This window comes from Mobula hypostoma, chromosome 3 (assembly GCF_963921235.1).
Source record: "Mobula hypostoma chromosome 3, sMobHyp1.1, whole genome shotgun sequence".
NCBI classification, from domain to species: domain Eukaryota; kingdom Metazoa; phylum Chordata; class Chondrichthyes; order Myliobatiformes; family Myliobatidae; genus Mobula; species Mobula hypostoma.
In genome coordinates, this window is record NC_086099.1 from 53,558,787 (window position 1) to 53,579,729 (window position 20,943).

Below are 20,943 nucleotides of genomic sequence, written 5' to 3' on the forward strand. Positions count from 1 at the left end.
ATTGACTACAAAGGACCAGATATTAGTTGATTAACATGTGTTTTGATGTTTTTGTAGGTTATTTAAATATTTAATTGTTTAGTATTTTACATTTAATATTACTAACAATACTTTAACACTTCTCACTATTTCAATTTTTAAGCTTTGTTGAGAGACTGGTCATGCCACACTTTAACTCCACCCTCCCAGCTAATCTTGACCTACAGTTTGCCTATCACTGAAACAGGACTATGGCAAAAGACAGTTAAAAGTAAATTCAATAAGTCTTTCCAAAAGAAAAACTTTTGCCCAGTGATGAGATTGCAGAACATGCTATCATCACAATGAGCACTTCTCTTTATTGTGATGTTGAACACTGCACACTACAGCTAATTCATCAATTGTGTCCTACTTTGTTTAAACTTTCTCTCAAGAAGAAACACATGGGATTAAGGAGGCTCATGTGAAACAATTGCCTGCTGAAACCAGTTGGACTAAATGGGCTGTAGACCCGACATAAATTACACAAAATATTTTAGAACAGGTTTGTTTTAAGGCGATACGAGGTATGCTAATTTTATTTGTAGCACGTGGGCGTGACTAACGAGGCAATTCTTAACAAGGCTCTGAGAAAGCGATGGCAATACATCTCTTGACTGACATAAAATTCCTCTACAATCCACACAAAATTTGGTCAATCATCGACAACAAACTATTCATTAACTTTGATAAATCAATGCTGTGTCCTGCACTGTCCTTACATATTCAACAGAAGTTACCAAAAAAGAAATGAGGCAGAAATCCCAAACGATCTTTTCTTTCCAAACAACCACAGCAGTGCACACAGAGGCCTGTTATACAGTTTGGCAATCTGCTCTTTAACTCAGTATGGCCTAGTGGCTAAAATCTGGGCCCTGATGGCTCAAGTTTATCCAAAACAGCTGAACCGTTTGAACCAACTACATGCCAGTAGCTGACACATCTGGACCAACTATTCACCAGATATTCCTGCAAAGCCACCAGCATGCACGAGTCTACTTAAATCTACTTAATGACAGCTAAAAGATGATCAACAAGAAAAAAAAATACAAGGAATTTACCTGCAACCTTGTTGCAGACTCTATCCATGTAAACATCAAGTCACATGTGGGCAAAATAGTGCAAATATCCAAGAAGTCATAGTCTGCTAAAAGATCATTGTCATCAAGTGAATAAGCTAAGAAAAAGAAACTGGGGGAAAAAAGCAATAAAAATCTAATCTTGGCATCAAACTGGAATAATTAGTACATCTCATTACAGGTACATTATAGCACCCAAGTCAACTGTGAAAGCTAATTGTTCCAAGTCACCGGAAAAATCACCAGTCAATAGCAGTATATTATTTATTTCAGCTGGTATATTACAGAACCAAGTATTATCTAGTGTGCTTGAAAGCAAGTTCAATATTTAGCTTTGCAAGTACATGGGTTGCTCTGCCTATGCAATGTGCTGGGCTGCCAAAAAAAAAAGATAAATCAGTAAAAGTAAAGTAATTGTATTCCTGCAAACTTTTTCAAATCTGATATCTGGATGTAAGATTGTGGGTTTGAGTCCCACTCTGGTGTCTTCAACTGATGAAACCGGGCCAATGCTCCAAAAGAAAAACGAAAAAGTGCTGCATGGTTGTGGAGAAGTTAAACCAAAATCCTGCTGGTCTAAAAGGCAGATTAAGAGAGATTAGCCTTGTCACATGTACAATGAAATGCATCATTTATATCAATGACCAAGAGAGTCTGGGAATGTTCCAGGGAGGCTTCCAGTGCCAGCATAGCATGCTCACATCATATCACCTTTGGCAGTTACGTGGGAGGAAATGCACACGATCACGGAGAGAACATACAAACTCCTACAGACTGCAGTGGGAATTGAACCCCAAATCACTGATGCTGTGTAAAGCTTTATGCTAACCTGCCATGCCATAAAAGATGATAGGCAAAACCTGGAGGGGGATGTGTGAAGTAAAGAGCTGGGAAGTTGGTGAAAGAGATACAGGGCTGGAGAAGGGGTAATCTGATAGGAGAGGACAGAAGGCCATGGAAGAAAGAAAAAGCGGGGTAGGAGCACCAGAGGGAGGCAATGGGCAGGCAAGGAGACAAGTTGAGAGGGAGAAAAGGGGGATGGGGAATGGTGAAGTGGTGGGGGGGGTGAGGGAAGAGAAAAACAGCATTATCAGAAGTTCAAGAAATCGAAGTTAGAGAAGTCAATGTTCATGGCATCTGGTTGGAGGCTATCCAGACGAAATACAAGGTATTGTTCCTCCAACCTGATTGTGGCCTCATCACGACAGTGGAGGAGGCCATGGATAGACATATCTTAATGGGAATGGGAAGTGGAATTAAAATGTGTTACCACTAGGAGATCTTGCTTTTTCCGGCAGACGGAGTATAGGTGCTTGGTGGAGTGATCTCCCAATCTACGTCGGGTCTCATTGATATACAGGAAGCCACACTGGGAGGACCAGACACGGTAAATGACCCCAATAGGCTCACAGATGAAATGCCATCTCACCTGGAAGGACTGTTTGGGGCCCTGAATGGTAGTGAGGGAAGAGCCATCAATGAGGGTTCCAATGTCCACCTCCAAAGTGCCAATTGCGCAACCTCCAACTGACTCCAGCCTTGATCTCCAGGCCGGGTCTTCACGCGCTGCTGCTGGAACCCGCGTTTCCACTTCCTTCACCACCACTCTGTAAATCCAGTCTCACTCAGGTCCCACCACCAGCTCTTGGGCCCTTAGAGACTCCATCCCCCTCCCACCCCACGATCCCTGAAAACCCCAAACTACCTTCTCCTCCGACACTACCAACCCTCTTCCCCCCTCCGATCCCAGTTCTCATCCATACCAGGTTTTCAGCATCCCCTCCGACCTTCCTGTCTCTGATGCAGAACGTTCTGTCCTTAGTAAAGGCCTCACCTTTGTCTCCCTGCACCCCACACCCCAATGAGTTCTACGCCCGCTAAGACGCTGAGCTCTTCTTCTGCCATCTGTCTCCAAGCCCATTTCTTTGGCAAGGGCTCTCCACCTCACACCAATGACCTCTTCTCCCATCTTCAACCCTCCTCCTCTTCCTGGACACCCCACCTTGGTCTTTTGCCTGCTCTGGACCTTTTCATTGCCAAATGCCGATGGGACACTGACCGTCTAGACTTTAACACTCCTCTCTCCAATTCTAACCTCACTCCTGAATGCTCGGCTCTCCTCTCCCTCTGCAGCAGTCCTAACCTCAACATCAAACCCGCAGATAAGGGGATGCTGTAGTAGTCTGGTGTACTGACCTCTGCCTTGCTGAGGCCCAGCGCCAACTCTCAGACACATGCTCTTACTTACCCCTCGAACAGGACCCCACTGAGAAACACCAGGCCATTGTCTCCCACACCATCACCAACCTTATAGACTCTGGGGATCTCGCATCCACGACCACCAACCTCATTGTTCCCGCACCCCATGTTTCTACTTCTACCCAAGATCCACAAACTCCCTTGTCCAGGTAGACCCACTTGACTCGTATCTGCATACCTGAACTGTTTTATCCCCCCCGCCAATTCAGTCCCTCTTACCTACATCCGTGACACCTCACAAGCTCTTGATCTTTAAGGATTTCAAGTTCCCTGGCCCCCATCATCTTATGTTTACTCCGGATGTCCAGTACCCACACACCTCCACCAGGAGGGCCTCAACGCTCTGTTTCTTTCTGCACAGCAAACCCAACAGTTCCCCTCTATTACCACTCTCCTTCGCCTAGCAGAACATGTCCTCATGCTTAATAATTTCTCCTTTGGCTCCTCCCACTTCCTTCAAACAAGAGGTGTAACCTTGGGCATTCGCTTGGGTCCCAGCCATGCCTGCCTGTTTGTCAGCTATGTGGAACAGTCTATGTTTCAAGCCCACAATGGTGACCGTCCCGCACTTTTCCTACGCTACATCGATGCTGCTTCCAGCACCCAACCAGAATTCATTGACTTAATCAACTTTGGCTCCAACTTCCACCCTGCCCTCAAATTTACCTAGTCTATCTCTGACACTTTGCTCCTCTTTCTTGATCTGTCTGTCTATCTCTGGAGACCGGTTATCTACTGATGTCTCTTACAAACCCAGGGATTCTCACAGATACCTGGACAATACCTCCTCCCACCCTACTTGTAAAAACGCCACCTCCTTCACTCAATTCCTATGTCTCCATTGCATCTCCTCTCAGGATGAGGCTTTTCATTCAAGAACAAAGGAGATGTCCTCCTCCTTCAAAGAAAGGAGCTTTCCTTCCTGCCCTCAACTGCATTTCCATTTCATGCATGTCTGCTCTCACCCCATCCTCCCACCACCCTACCAGGGATAGGGTTCCTCTTGTCCTCACCTACCAACCCACCAGCCTCCACATCCAGCACACAATTCTCTGAAGCTTCCAAGGGATCTCCAACGGGATCCTGCCACCAAACCCATCTTTCCTCCCCTCAAACCACCCCCCCACTTTCTGTAGGGATCGATCCCGAAATGACTCCCTTGTCCATTCATCCCTCCTGACACTTATCCTTGCAAGTGGAACAAGTGCTACACCTGCCCCTACACCCTCACCACCATTCAGGGCCCCAAACAGTCCTTCCTTCCAGGTGAGGAGACACTTCCCCTGAGAGTCTGTTGGGGTCATATACTGTGTCTGGTGCTCCCGGTGTGGCCTCCTGTGTATCAGTGAGACCCGATATAGATTGGGAGACCGCTTCACTGAGCACCTACGCTCCGTCCGCCAGAGAAAGCATGTTCAGCAGCATCCACATGGAGAGAAACAGAGCTTCTACCCTGCTGTTAAACGACTATTAAGTGTACGATAGATACCAAACACCTACCATGATAAGATGGATGCTTGACCTCAAATCTACCTCAATGATATTGCAGCTTATTGTTTACATTCATTGTAGATGTTAAACTACATTCTGCATTGTTATTGTTTTACCTCATCCTACCTCAATGCACTGTATAATGATTTGATCTTTATGGAAAGTATGCAAGGCAACTCTTCACCTCAGTGGACATATGACAATAATAAACCAATTCTAATTATCCATGTACCTGACCCAACTGTGTCTACTTCTACTGGCAGCTCTTTCCACTTACCCGAAGTCCATATGAAGAACTTGTCCCTCAGGTCTTTTTTAAAATATTTCCCCTCCCACTATGCCCTCTCGTTTTTAGACTCTCTTACCCTGGGAAAAGGCCGACTAACCTATATTTCTCACTACTAAAAAAACTTTTAAAATACAGTTAGGGTACATGACAAACATTAAGTTCAGTAGCAGCCATTCTCCAGACATGAATGTGGATTGTAGATTAAATGTAAAATGCAGCCCTGAACAGTAGTTTTCCTAGAGCTGTGGACACCAGTTGACTGAAAACAAGACAATGCTGATTAACATTCATTTTGAGTGCCTGGAGTGAGGGTGCAAAGAAGGTGGTGTGTGGAAAATGTGTAACTCAAAGGAAGCATTGTAACTACAGAATTGTCCTGCTGTTACTGTTGATCTTTAGCATATGTAACATTGGGTCAAACAGGCCTCTTCCTCCAAGAGTGTCTCATTTTGTCAAATAAAGCACTTCTGTATCCGCTGGCTTCAATATCCCTCTGGTGACTTAGCTGATATTACAACAAAGCCATTTCTCAGTCTCCTTTGCTCCAGGTTAAACAGTCCCAGTATCCTTCTCCTTGTAACTCACGCCCTCCAGTCCTGGTGACATCCTTATGGATCTTTTCTGCACTCTCTCGAGCTTAATCATATCCTTCTTGCAGCACAACAACCAGGAACTGCACACAATACTCCAAGTGTTGTCTGACCAAAGTCTTGTGCAGCCATAACATGGTAGTCCTGTACTGAAAGCCCTGATGGCTGAAAGCAAACATGTATGCCTTCTTCACCACCCTGTAACTGTGGCACCATTTTTGGCTAACTATGCACTTGCACCCCTCGGACTCACTAGATATAACGCACCTTGGGGCCTTGCTGTTCACATCACACTTGTCCCAGTTAAATTCCACCTGCCATTCCTTCCTCCCCTTTCTAGATCTTTCTGTCTCAATCTCTGGAGACAGCTTATCTACCGATGTCTACTATAAGCCTACTGACTCTCACAGCTATCTGGACTATTCCTCTTCTCACCGTCTCTTGCAAAAATGCCATCCCCTTCTCGCAATTCCTCCGTCTCTGCCGCATCTGCTCTCAGGATGAGGCTTTTCATTCCAGGACGAGGGAGATGTCTTCCTTTTTTAAAGAAAGGGGCTTCCCTTCCTCCACCATCAACTCTGCTCTCAAATGTATCTCCCCCATTTCACGTACATCTGCTCTCACTCCATCCTCCCGCCACCCCACTAGGAATAGGGTTCCCCTGGTCCTCACCTACCACCCCACCAGCCTCCGGGTTCCAACATATTATTCTCCGTAACTTCCGCCACCTCCAACGGGATCCAACCACTAAGCACATCTTTCCCTCCCCGCCCTCTCTGCTTTCTGCAGGGATTGCTCCCTACGCGACTCCCTTGTCCATTTGTCCCCCCCATCCCTCCCCACTGATCTCCCTCCTGGCACTTATCCTTGTAAGCGGAACAAATGCTACACATGCCCTTACACTTCCTCCCTTACCACCATTCAGGGCCCCAAACAGTCCTTCCAGGTGAGGCAGCACTTCACCTGTGAGTCGGCTGGGGTGATATACTGCGTCCGGTGCTCCCGATGTGGCCTTCTATATATTGGCGAGACCCGATGCAGACTGGGAGACCGCTTTGCTGAACACCTATGCTCTGTCCGCCAGAGAAAGCAGGATCTCCCAGTGGTCACACATTTTAATTCCACATCCCATTCCCATTCTGACATGTCTATCCATGGCTTCCTCTACTGTAAAGATGAAGCCACACTCAGGTTGGAGGAACAACTCCTTATATTCCGTCTGGGTAGCCTCCAACCTGATGGCATGAACATTGACTTCTCTAACTTCCGCTAATGCCCCACCTCCCCCTCGTACCCCATCCTTTATTTATTTTTATACACACATTCTTTCTCTCTCTCCTTTTTCTCCCTCTGTCCCTCTGACTATACCCCTTGCCCATCCTCTGGTTTCCCCCCACTCTTGTCTTTCTTCCCGGACCTCCTGTCCCATGATCCTCTCGTATCCCTTTTGCCAATCACCTGTCCAGCTCTTGGCTCCATCCCTCCCCCTCCTGTCTTCTCCTATCATTTTGGATCTCTCCCTCCCCCTTTCAAATCTCTTACTAACTCTTCCTTCAGTTAGTCCTGACGAAGGCTCTTGGCCTGAAACGTCGACTGTACCTCTTCCTAGGGATGCTGCCTGGCCTGCTGCGTTCACCAGCAACTTTTATGTGTGTTGCCATTCCTTCGCTCAGTTTTGCAGTTGGTCTAGATCTTGCTGTGACCTGAAGACACCTTTCTTCACTGGCCATCCTACAACCAATTTTGGTGTCATCTGCAAACCTCATCATGTCGTCTATATTGTTATCCACATCATTAACATAAATGACAAATAACAGTTTGCTAACAATTTTCCTGCTGACAATGAGCATTTCCCTTTCAGGAATTCAGGAACAATGTTCTGGAAAACTTCATTAGATCAGGAAAAAAAAGCATCGGCATAATCAAAGCAAGCACCAGGATTTTTAGTTGGTGAATTTGGTACCATTGAGATTTTCAGCCTATGTAAATGCAGATGTTTACTATTAGAAACTGCAATTGGCTATTGAAGTGCCATACTCCAATAAGCAGTACCCACTCCAAAAAAAAGATCAGCTTAAAGATAAATTGCATAACTGATTTTCAATTATATAATTGAAGATCAACTCCATGGAGAGTGAAATGAGGAATAACCATTTCTGTGTCAATTGATGCCAATCTGAAAATTAGACTTCTTCCTTAAACAATTTATACAGGTCTGACAGGTATACATGACATGATGTCATTTTAAATACATCACCCTGTTTGAAACATAGCAAAAAGGATACCAGACCAAGGTGTATCATGTATGTTAAATCAAGCTGGTCGTTCTCAGGACTTAAGATTTTAATAGATGGGACTGTCATCCCTGTAATGCAAGTTCTTATTTCTGATGCTCACCCGGCTACTGTTCTCCCCTCCAGTGTACAAGGCCCAGTTGGTCCAAGACTATGACTTAACCCAATCAACTGAGTTATCAACGTACTAAAACCCATGATGTTTTTAATACACTGACAACTCAGTCCAACATTTGCTATCGAATGGATAGTTTATCTGCAAATTGGTCACCATTTTAACAATAGACAAGTGATTAGAAATTAGATTAGTCATATCTAGGCAGAGGTAAAGGGTCACAGAGAAATGGCCTGTTATTTTGAAATGATTACATGCACTTAACTTAACAGAATATGGCACCACACGAAGCCAGCTTTTTGAAACACAAGTAAGTCTAATTGCCACCAAGGAATCTTCAATGCCTTCGGCTTCCAATTTTTGTTAAATATCTCAGTTACTTTGAGAATACCCTAATTCCAAATGGAGGGAAAGAATTGGAATGGGCCTCCTTGCCTTCCCTGCTCACTCTACAATGCAGTTAACATTTAAAAAGGTAGCTACAAGTGAGAAGGCACATCTCCTATTCTCACAAGCTCACCTGAGATTTCTGCGTGGGGCAAAACATTTTGCAGATAATGTGCCCATTCAAAAGCAAATCAATTTGGGTATTATAGAAACCTCTTCTAAAAGAAAGTGCACGTATGCTTAACTACATTTACCATCAACAGAAATTATATTTTAAGTGTATGCAATGAGCATTTTCATTTGAAAAATATTCAAGTAATGAAGAAAGAAATCAGATGGGTTTTCTTTGACTCAGGTTTGTGCTTTTGCTTCACTAATATACTTATCTCATTCCTATTGAGTGCAACTGAGGCAGGGGCTCCCACAATGCAGATGGCTAATGTTACTCATTACCTTTGTCTTTTGGTTGAGGTATAAAAGTAGTCATTCCCGCCCCCCCCCCTCCCTGCAGCTACTGATTTTGGACACAAACTTAATTCCCTCAATAATTGCTGTTTTTTTTGTGTGTTGTTTTTGGCACTCTGGTTTCATGACATTTCTTCTATACTGTACCGTCACCTGATCACTACAACACTTACTATGTTTACCAACAACTCCCCACCCCCCATTCACCCCCACCAATTAATGGCAGTGAACTGTTTCGAAAACACGCAGGGTCTTGACTCTTCTTCCATCATATCCAATTCAATATAGAAATGGAGTCTTCTTTCCATGCAATCTATTTATACTGGTCAAAATATCCTGTTATGGACTTGCTTGAAGGATTAAATATCCAACAGCACCTGTCTGCAATTGGTCACTCCACGATCAGTTTTACTTCAAACAACTACAAGTTCTTTGACAGGAAAACATAGGGGCATCTCAAAGCAACAGCAAAAGAAAATATGATTACTAAGCAGGATTTCAGGGTCTTGAAGTCCCACTTTCATTTTAATTAAGCATTAGACAAAATAGAGATTTAATTAAGCACATACTTTCTATAAATGCATTGTACAGTACTGGATATCTGAATGATCCATGGAGATTGTCCTGAAGCAAGATTTTTGCAGGCTTATCATGATTATAAATTCACAAAATAGAAGTCATTGATTACTGGGAAAGTGAAAATAAAAAGGACAAAATATCGACTATTACTTACCAAATAAATTGAACTGACCCACTCAGTGTAGATTATTTCAGCCCAGGACTTGAAGACTACAGACCAACTAAGCTTTCTTTCCCCCACAATGATTTCAACTAGCGCCACAGAATTCCAACACTCACCATGTAGTTCAACAGAAAAACTGTGTATACGAATACAAGAGACTTATCAGCAATCACTGGGACTGAGCAAGATCCTTATGATTAAGCTATACCATTTTTAGCTGACTCATACCAAGACTGGATATTTTTATCCATTCCAGCCAACTGGTTGCAACAAGTTTGCAACATGCCCTCAGATGACTTACAAGTAAATAAAATGTTGGGTCACAAACACAATAAAATATTGACAATGTGATGTATTTCTGGGGCCACATGAAGCTAATGCAGACATCACATCCTGCAAAAACTCATTTCAGGGAGGTATCACCACCATTTCAGGGAGGTAGCACCCCTACCCCCCCCCCCCGCAACACCATATCCCGCCCCCCACCCATCGACCTCCAAGGGTGTATGTAATACTTTGTTTAGTGATATTGTCTAATCTGTAAACCAAGTTGGGTATATGCAGCAAATGTGACATTAAAATATGTACTTATATTATCATGTTTATTCTATTACAATTTTAAGCAAGTCTACAGGGAGTTTGGCCTCATCACGTAGGACATCAGTAGCATAGCTCCTTAGCAGCCAGCCAGCTAGTTTAAATAACGTTAGCTATGCTGTAACGACACCTGTTAAACTCACCTCAACATACCTTTTACATTTTAACCCACCATGGGCAATAGAAAAGTCACTGTTACAAAACAGTGCAGCGAGCAACGCTGTCATTATTTTTGAGGTCGACTGTAAAGCCCGCCCACAGAGAAAACTGATAGGTCTACTTGGCAGGGGTCCCCAACATTTTCTGCACCGCAGACCGGTTTAATATTGACAATATTCTTGCGGACTGGCCGACAGGGGGGGGGGCGGGGGTGTTAATCACGACCGGAATATGGGTGGTAAGTCAATAGCATCATGACATTTTAAGTAACGTTTGGATATTAAACACACAGTGCAAAATTTTCCCCGTATGAACATATAAAATCATTGCAACACACCAATATCGCTGAATCAGTGCAGGCCCTGGGCTTGTTTTCCTGCAACAAGACGGTCCCATCGAGGGGTGAGGGGAGACAGTGATACTCAAAGGAGGTTCCTTATGTCCAGTCTATTCCGCAATTTAGTTTTCGTTGCATTCATTGCAGAAAACTCCGCTTCGATATGATGTTGGAAATGGAAGCAATGGTTTCAGTGCTTTCGTGGCTATCTCAGGATATTCAGCCTTGACTTTGATCCAGAATGCTGGTAGAGATGTTATGCCAAACAAACTTTTCAGCCCACCGTCATTTGCAAGATCAGGGAGTTGATCTTCTTCCCGCGCTGACATGGATGACGCGTGGGTAATGACCTCGCGTGCGTTCAAGTTCAACAGTGCGTGACAGGGAATGAGGAAAGGTGCAAATGACTCATATCATTTTATATCGCCAAATAATATCGTTTCCTCGTGGCCCGGTGGTTGGGGACCACTCTTAGCACGAAGAGAGACCAATCAGGATGCTCGCTTTCCCTCTCCCTCTCAAAAAAATCTATTTCCAGGATATTGTATATAATTTCCGGGCATCAGGGAGCCACGATCGATAAGCGGGAGACTCCCGGATCTTCCGGGAGAGGTGGGATGTGTGCTAATGCATTTCCAAGATTGGGACTTGAATCAGAAAGAGAATTAATATCACCAGCATACGTTGTGAAATTTGTGAACTTCGTGGTAGCAGTACAAATCAATACAATACAGTAAATATAAATAGGAAAATAAATGTATTATATGTATATTAAATAGTTAAATTAAAAATAGTGCAAAAACAGAAATAATAAAAAATAAGTGAATTAGTGTTCGAGGGTTCAATGTCCATTTGGGAATAGTACAGCACAGGGAAAGAATCACTGAGTGTGTGCCTTCAGGCTTCTCTCCCTCCTTCCTGATGGCAACAATGAGAAAAGGGCTTGTCCTGGGTGGTGGGCGTCCTTAATAGTGGATGCCACCTTTCTGAGGTACTGCTCCTTGATGTCTTTGATACTACAGGGATTAGTACTCATGATAGAGCTGTCTAATTTTACAACTTCCTGTAGCTTCTTCCAATCTTATCCAGTAGCACCCCCACCCCATAACAGACAGTGATGCAGCCTGTCAGAATGCTCTTCACCATACATTTGTAGAGGTTTAAGTGTTTTAGGAGACAAACCAAATCTCTTCAAACTCCCAATGAAATATAGCCACTGTCTTGCCTTCATTATAGCTGCATCAGTATGTTGGGACCAGCTTAGATCCTGAGAGATATTGATACCCAGGAACTTGAAAATGCTCATTTTGGTCCCTCTACGAGGACTGGTTCATGTTCCCTCGTCTTACCCTTCCTGGTCCATAATCAGCCCTTTGCTCTTGCTGCGACAGCACTCAACGAGCCGGTATATCTTGTCCTCTCACCTCCATCTGAGATTCTACTAATGGTTGTATCATCAGCAAATTTACAGATGGTATTTGAGCAATGCCTAGTCACACTGTCCTGAGCATAGAGAGAGTAGAGCAGTGGGCTAAGCACACACCCCTGAGGTGTGCTAGTGTTGACCGTCAGCAAAGAGGAGATATTAGATTATGAGAACACGCAGTCCTCTTTTATTGTCATTTAGAAATGCATCCATGCATTAAGAAATGATACAATGTTTCTCTGGAGTAATAGCACAGAAAACAGGACAAACCAAAGACTAACACTGACAAAACCACATAATTATAACATATAGTTACAGCAGTGCAAAGCAATACCATAATTTGATGAAGAACAAACCATGGGCACGGTAAAAAAAAAAGTCTCAAAGTCTCTGAGTCGATCGACTCCTGAGTCCCCGATAGCAGTGGCAAAAGAGAGAAACTCCCTGCCATAAACCTCCAGGCACCGTCAACTTGCCGATGCCTCGGAAGCAGCTGACCACAGCCGACACTGAGTCCATCCGTCCAAAAACTTCGAGCCTCCGACCAGCCCCTCCAATACAGCCTCCCGAGCACCATCCTCTGCTGAGCGCCTTCAACCTAGCCCCGGCCGCTGAAACAAGCAAAGCCAAGGATTTGGGGCCTTCTGCTCCGGAGATTCTGGTTACCACACAGTAGCAGCGGCAGCGAAGCAGGCATTTCAGAAGTCTTCCAGATGTTCCTCTGCACTCTCACATCCATCTCCATCAAATCAGAATTGTGCACGGTCCCCTACTTGACAGATTACAGAGATCATTCACTGGAGAGGCCGCACGCACCGCCAATATTATTATGCATCTGCACAGATTGTGGACTTCCGATTAGGATGTCAAAGATCCAATTGGTGGGAGGTACAGAGGTCTAGATTCTGTAGCTTTTTGATCAGGACTGTAGAAATGATGGTTGAGCTATAGTCAACGAACAGCATCCTGTTCATTGATGTAAAAGGACTGAGAAAACTGTTTTTGTTAAGGCAGCAAGGCTAAAAGGTCTTTTGGTAAGTATGTTTACAATCCTGAATGGTTTAGTTTCAATAAATAAGTAAGTGTTTCAAATAGTCGAATATTTGATAACTGGAGAACCATTTTAATGACAAAGAGGCAATGTAAATAAAAATATCTTTGCATCAGTGGCTTGGATTTTAAATGTACTTTTTGTGGTGGGGAGAATTGCAAATATGCCTGATAAAAGAAAGAATATATGAAAATTGATTAAATGGGTTACAATTTCAATGAGCTGGAAGAGATTTAGTACTCAGTCTTCATTTTAAACTCTTTATTGCTCTATGATTAAACATAAAGCACATAACAGTACAGCACAAGAACAGCCCTTCAGTGCATGATGCAAAATTAAACTCATCCCTTCTGCCTCCCCATGATCCTAATCGTTCCATTCCCTGCATATTAATACAACCATTTAAAAGGTTCTTGAACACCACCATTGTAACTGCCTCCACCATCACCCCTGGCAGCTCATTCCAGGCACTTACTATGCACTGTGTACAAAAAAAATAGTGCAACAACAATCCTTTTTAAAACTTTCCCCCACTCACCTTAAACTGATGCTCTCTAGTATTCAACAGGAATTCTGCAGATGCTGGAAATTCAAGCAACACACATCAAAGTTGCTGGTGAACACAGCAGGCCAGGCAGCATCTCTAGGAAGAGGTGCAGTCGACGTTTCAGGCCGAGACCCTTCGTCAGGACTAACTGAAGGAAGAGTGAGTAAGAGTGACGAAGGGTCTCGGCCTGAAACGTCGACTGCACCTCTTCCTAGAGATGCTGCCTGGCCTGCTGCATTCACCAGCAACTTTTATGTGTGTTGCTCTCTAGTATTCAACATTTTGACCTGGGCGGGGGGGGGTGGAAATTCTAGAGTTCTATCTTAACAACACCTCTCAAAAATTTGTATAAACACCTATTTGGTCTCCCAACAGCCTCCAATGTTTCAGGGAAAACAGCCCAATTTCATCCAATCTCTCCTTTACCGATGTCCCCTAATCCTGGCAGCAAACTTTCTTCTCCATTCTCCGCAGAGCCTTCATGTTCTTCCTGTAATGGGACAAGTACTCCAAGTATAGTCTAACCAAAATTTTACACACCTGCATCATTACTTCCTGACAAACACTTTTGTCACTCGTGATGAAGTCAACCATCATATACCTCCTTTACCATTCTATCTACAGGTTCTGTCACTTTCAGAGAACTATGGACTCGGACACAAAAATCAAAAATCTTGCTGTACATCAACGATGTTAAGTCTTCTGCCATAAACTCTGTACTTCCCCCTTACATTTGACCTCCCAAATGTAACAGTTCTGTTGCCCAGATTAAACTTCATTTGCCACTTTTCTACCCATAAATGTAATTAATTCAGCTGTATTCTTTGATGGCCTTTTTCCACTCTCTGCAACACTACCAATATTTATGTCCTCTGCAAACTTACTAACTTATGATTATTTAAGTCATTTATAAACGTTTTGCACCCAACCACAACTTTACTTTCTGTTGCTGATAATCTCAAACGTGAAGCTGTAACAGATCCAAGGAGAGTAAGACCTTGAGAATTTCAGGATGGTTTCACAATGCACATGAGAAGATCGTAAAGCATTTGTATAGTTACTTTAATAAAAGACAAATAATCATAGCTCTGAAAGAACAAGCAGAGAAGGCAATGAAGGAGCAGCAAATAGTTGACGTGTCTAAAATCCAAATACTCAAACATTGATAACATTCCACTTGATTTTAGGCTGTAATCACACAAAATACTTTTATCCAAGTAGATTTACATGAATGGCACATTGGACAAGGCTCTTCTACCACACAATCTCCTACAGTTGTGTGCCTGATGCAAGGAATAGCTAAAGGTTGTTAAACATTATTCATGTAGCACCCATTGGCACCTGAACTGACAGAATCTGGACAACACCGAAGAACAGTATCACTGCAGCCATGAACACGTTGCTAAGGAGTATTCTGGAGTTATATGAATATAGCAAGTATTAATTCAAATAAGAACCAGACTTAAGTTTTTATTGAAAATTGTAAACTGAAGTTAAAAGAACACAGACCAAGAGATATGGTTTGCAATATGATGACCATGAGACACTCGCATATAGATCAGCCAAACATCAAGACAATGGGGTTGTGTTAACTGGCCTGCCTGCATCAAACTAGGCAAGATGAGCTTAAGTTATCTGCACCATCGAGACCAAGTTCAAGCTGGCAGACCAGATGGATGTCATCATTTAGCATATCAAACATGGTCACAGGTATAGGCACTAACTCATTTTGAGTATTTATGATATTTGTGTACTCAGTCAACATTAATTTTGGGTAACACACACAAAATGCCTGAGATACTCTGCAGGCCAGGCAGCATCTATGGAAAAAAGTAATCAGTTGATATTTTGGCTGAGACCCTTCATTGGGACCATTAATTTTCTGTCCCAAAAGATTTTAGGCTATTTGTGGGAATTATTTCATATTAAAAGGCTTTGTTCAAGTAATAGGATTTTGTGAAATTACTCCTGAGATACCCATTGCCTGTACACAAATAGAAATATATTTTGATATACTAATGCAAAATATATGTTGCACATCAGTTAAGGTACTAATACTTTGAACTTGGTGTTAATGGATTGTCTAATTTTGTAGTCTGGCATACTGACCTCTACCTTGCCGAGGCACAGCGACAACTCGCGGATACCTCCTCTTATTTACCCCTCGACCGTGACCCCACTAAGAAGCACCAGGCCATTGTCTCCCACACTATCACCGACTTTATTCGCTCAGGGGATCTCCCATCCACTGCTACCAACCTTATAGTTCCCACACCCCACACTTCCCGTTTCTACCTCCTACCCAAGATCCACAAACCTGCCTGTCCTGGCCGACCTATTGTCTCAGCTTGCTCCTGCCCCACCGAACTCGTTTCTGCATACCTCGACACTGTTTTATCACCCCTTGTTCAATCCCTTCCGACCTATGTTCGTGACACTTCTCACGCTCTTAAACTTTTCGATGATTTTAAGTTCTCTGGCCCCCACCGCTTTATTTTCACCATGGATGTCCAGTCCTTATATACTTCCATCCCCCATCAGGAAGGTCTCAAAGCTCTACGCTTCTTTTTGGATTCCAGACCTAATCAGTTCCCCTCTACCACCACTCTGCTCCGTCTAGCGGAATTAGTCCTTACTCTTAATAATTTCTCCTTTTGCTCCTTCCATTTCCTCCAAACTAAAGGTGTAGCTATGGGCACCCGTATGGGTCCTAGCTATGCCTGCCTTTTTGTTGGGTTTGTGGAACAATCTATGTTCCGTGCCTATTCTGGTATCTGTCCCCCACTTTTCCTTCGCTACATCGACGACTGCATTGGTGCTGCTTCCTGCACGCATGCAGAACTCGTTGACTTTATTAACTTTGCCTCCAACTTTCACCCTGCCCTCAAGTTTACCTGGTCCATTTCTGACACCTCCCTCCCCTTTCTAGATCTTTCTGCCTCTATCTCTGGAGACAGCTTATCCACTGATGTCTACTATAAGCCTACTGACTCTCACAGCTATCTGGACTATTCCTCTTCTCACCCTGTCTCTTGCAAAAACGCCATCCCTTTCTCGCAATTCCTCCATCTCCGCCGCATCTGCTCTCAGGATGAGGCTTTTCATTCTAGGACGAGGGAGATGTCTTCCTTTTTTAAAGAAAGGGGCTTCCCTTCCTCCACTATCAACTCTGCTCTTAAACGCATCTCCCCCATTTCACGTACATCTGCTCTCACTCCATCCTCCCACCACCCCACTAGGAATAGGGTTCCCCTGGTCCTCACCTACCACCCCACCAGCCTCTGGGTCCAACATATTATTCTCCGTAACTTCCGCCACCTCCAACGGGATCCCACCACTAAGCACATCCCCCCCTCTCTCTGCATTCCGCAGGGATCGCTCCCTACACAACTCCCTTGTCCATTCGTCCCCCCCATCCCTCCCCACTGATCTCCCTCCTGGCACTTATCCGTGTAAGTGGAACAAGTGCTACACATGCCCTTACACTTCCTTCCTTACCACCATTCAGGGCCCCAAACAGTCCTTCCAGGTGAGGCATCACTTCACCTGTGAGTCGACTGGGGTGATATACTGCGCCCGGTGCTCCCGATGTGGCCTTTTATATATTGGCGAGACCCGACGCAGACTGGGAGACTGCTTTGCTGAACATCTACGCTCTGTCCGCCAGAGAAAGCAGGATCTCCCAGTGGCCACACATTATAATTCCACATCCCATTCCCATTCTGACATGTCTATTCATGGCCTCCTCTACTGTAAAGATGAAGCCACACCTTGGAGGAACAACACCTTATATTCCGTCTGGGTAGCCTCCAACCTGATGGCATGAACATTGACTTCTCTAACTTCCGCTAAGGCCCCACCTCCCCCTCGTACCCCATCTGTTACTCATTTTTATGCACACATTCTTTCTCTCACTCTCCTTTTTCTCCCTCTGTCCCTCTGAATATACCTCTTGCCCATCCTCTGGTTCACCCCCCCCCATCTTTCTTCCCGGACCTCCTGTCCCATGATCCTCTCGTATCCCCTTTTGCCTATCACCTGTCCAGCTCTCGGCTCTATCCCTCCCCCTCCTGTCTTCTCCTATCATTTTGCATCTCCCCCTCCCCCTCCAGCTTTCAAATCCCTTACTCACTCTTCCTTCAGTTAGTCCTGACGAAGGGTCTCGGCCTGAAACGTCGACTGCGCCTCTTCCTATAGATGCTGCTTGGCCTGCTGCGTTCACCAGCAACTTTGATGTATGTCTAATATTTATATCTGGTTAACATTATAGCAAATGTCCAAAGAACTATCTTCATCATCAATGAGCCTGATGATTTAAATATAGGGCAGTAGTTTTATTGAGTTGATTTTATTTATTGCTCATTTTGACCTTGACCATCAAAAAGTGCATATCCATCACAAGCACTTTTTTAAAAAAATTTGTTTTCTTCAGGACTCTAGATAATCACTATTACAGTCAAACAAGAGGAATTCTGCAGACGCTAGAAATTCAAGCAACACACAAAGTTGCTGGTAAACGCAGCAGGCCAGGCAGCATCTCTAGGAAGAGGTACAGTCGACGTTTCAGGCCGAGACCCTTAGTCCTGACTGTACCTCTTCCTAAAGATGCTGCCTTGCCTGCTGCGTTCACCAGCAACTTTGATGTGTGTTACTATTACAGTCAATATTTGATTTCCATACTTCATTTTGTTCGAGAAGAAGTTGGTGAGTTATGTGCTTGAACCATTGCTGCTGTTGTTAGGTTCTGAACACTGACCCACTGATGAAAGAAAGCTAATGCATTTCCAAATCAGATTGGTTGGTGACTTGGAGGAGAATGCACAAGTGATGGCAATCCCGTGTTTTGCTGCTCTTTTCCTTCAATATGTAGGAAGCAGAGGTTTAAGAATTATCATCAAAGGAGCCTTGACATATTACTGCAGATGGAGAATACTGCAAACCAAAAAGTGCTGGTAGTGAAAGGAATGAATGTACGAAAGTGCATGAGCTGCCAACCAAACATCTAGAATGGAGTTCAGCTGCACTGATCATTTTAATCGAAGAATTTATCTTATTATCGTTTATGTGCTGTAGATGATGGAAAGGCTTTGGGGAAATCCAGAGATGAGTCACTTGCTGTTGCACTTTGTTTACTGTACAATATTTTATGTCTTAAAAAGGGAGGTGAGGAGGTCTATATAAAATGAAATCTCTCAGTCTGACTACTACATTCTTCAGAACTTGCTACCTTTTAATTAGTGGCGCACTAGAGACCCTCTCGTGTTTGGGATGCTGTAGTTTTCACCTGAAGTACTCACTGCTCCCTCCCATTTTCATTATTTTCCCCCCATTTGCTATTGAATATGAAGGTGTACTAATTCACCGGCTGCTCATGGGTATTTTTCAGAATTTGAAATCATTGCCCTTATTCATCCCGAGGCCATAAGACTTCATGGATACAAAGCTAATCATGAACTGTCTTGAGACACTCCTCAACAGGGCAACACTGTGCCACCACAACTTATGAGATATCGTGAATTTGTAATGGATGAATGAGGACAATGTTTGACTAGTTTGATTTTTAGTGGATATGACTATTTAGCCTGTTGCTCACTTTAACCTTCACTCAGAAGTGCTGTCTCTTAAATGCCCTCAAACGTCTTTTACAAGGAGGACTTTGCATGGCAAATTTATTTAGCTATGCCCTTTTCATTCCTAATTCTGCCCTAAGTCAATGCTGTGCAGTCTGTCTTATTTTGTTTTTAGTTATCGTAATAATGTAGTATGACTGAATGGCTTGTCACACCATTTTTCAAGATTGTTTAATGTCATTTCCAGTACACAAATGTAAAGTAGAATAAAAAATTGTTACTCTGGATCCGATGCAACACAGAACAACTTAACAAGTACATAATAATAAAATAAATACAGATTCATAAAATAGCTAATAAACAATGCATTGATCGTATGTTCATAAAGTAATGCTGTGCCTGTACATAAGGTGACTGACAGGAAATGATAAAATAGTGGTGGTTGGAGGTGTGGAGGGATGAGTTAGTGGGCGGAGATGTTGATCAGTCTTACTGCTTGGGGAAAGTAACTGTTTAAATCTGGTGGTCCTGGCGTGGATGCCTTCTCCCTGACTGGAGTGGACAAACAGCCCATGAGCAGGGTGAGTGGGATCCTTCATGTTGTTACTGGTGCTTTTTCAGCTCCTTTCTGTAAATACAGTGCCTATAAAAAGTATTCACCACACACCCCCCTTTGGAAGTTTTCATGTTTTCTTGTTTTACGACAGTGATTAATAGTAGATTTAATTTGGATTTTTTTTGGCACTGATCTCTACAAAGTGACCAAAATTAATTACAAACATAAAACATAAAATAATTGATCGTACAAGTATTCAGCCCCTTTAATATGACACACCAAATCATCACTGGTACAGCCAATTGGTTTTGGAAGTCACATAATTAGTTAAACGTAGATTACCTGCATGCAATCAAGGTGTTTCAATTGATTGCAGTAAAAATACACCTGTAGCTAGAAGGTCCAGCTGCTGGACTAGAGTTACGAGTTAGCTACTGGTTGTGAGGTGTTGTGAGGTGTTGTGGGGACATTCTGTGGGAATATTGACCGACGGCCTGTGTAGCTCCGGAACGATATTCGGACACGGTCCCTTGCAAACTCTGATAGGATGGCAGGGAGGGAGACTGATGGTGACAGTACGCAGCATGGAGTACGGACAGTACGGTAGCACGGAGTATGAGTGGGAAGAGCTGGGGAGAGGGACTAAGAACAGGAAGATGATGGGTCGGAAGAGAAAGAAAGGAGGTGGGTCTAATGTAGGTGGATCGGAAAGTGAGGGAAGAGAAGTTGAGGAGAAGGGCCCGAGGGCAAAATTGCTAAATGCAGTGGTAAGATTTGAGGGGAAAGGGGGAGTAAAGAAAATCGATCCACTTAAGCTAACAAAAATCATCAGAGGACAAGTAGGGGAAGTGAACCATGTGAGAATTTTAGGAGATGGAAACCTGCTGATAGGATGTAAAACTGAAGAGCAGATGGAGAAGGCAATGAAGGTGACTAATGTTGGGAAAGCCAAAGTGTCCAGGGTTGTAAGA

The 20,943-nt window shown here is 43.6% G+C and overlaps 1 protein-coding gene across 4 annotated transcripts in view; it reads right to left on the reverse strand.

The window, feature by feature from the left end:
* The window catches only part of slc7a2 (solute carrier family 7 member 2), a 147,487-nt gene that overhangs the window by 51,016 nt on the left and 75,528 nt on the right, over positions 1-20,943 (reverse strand). The window lies entirely within an intron of this gene.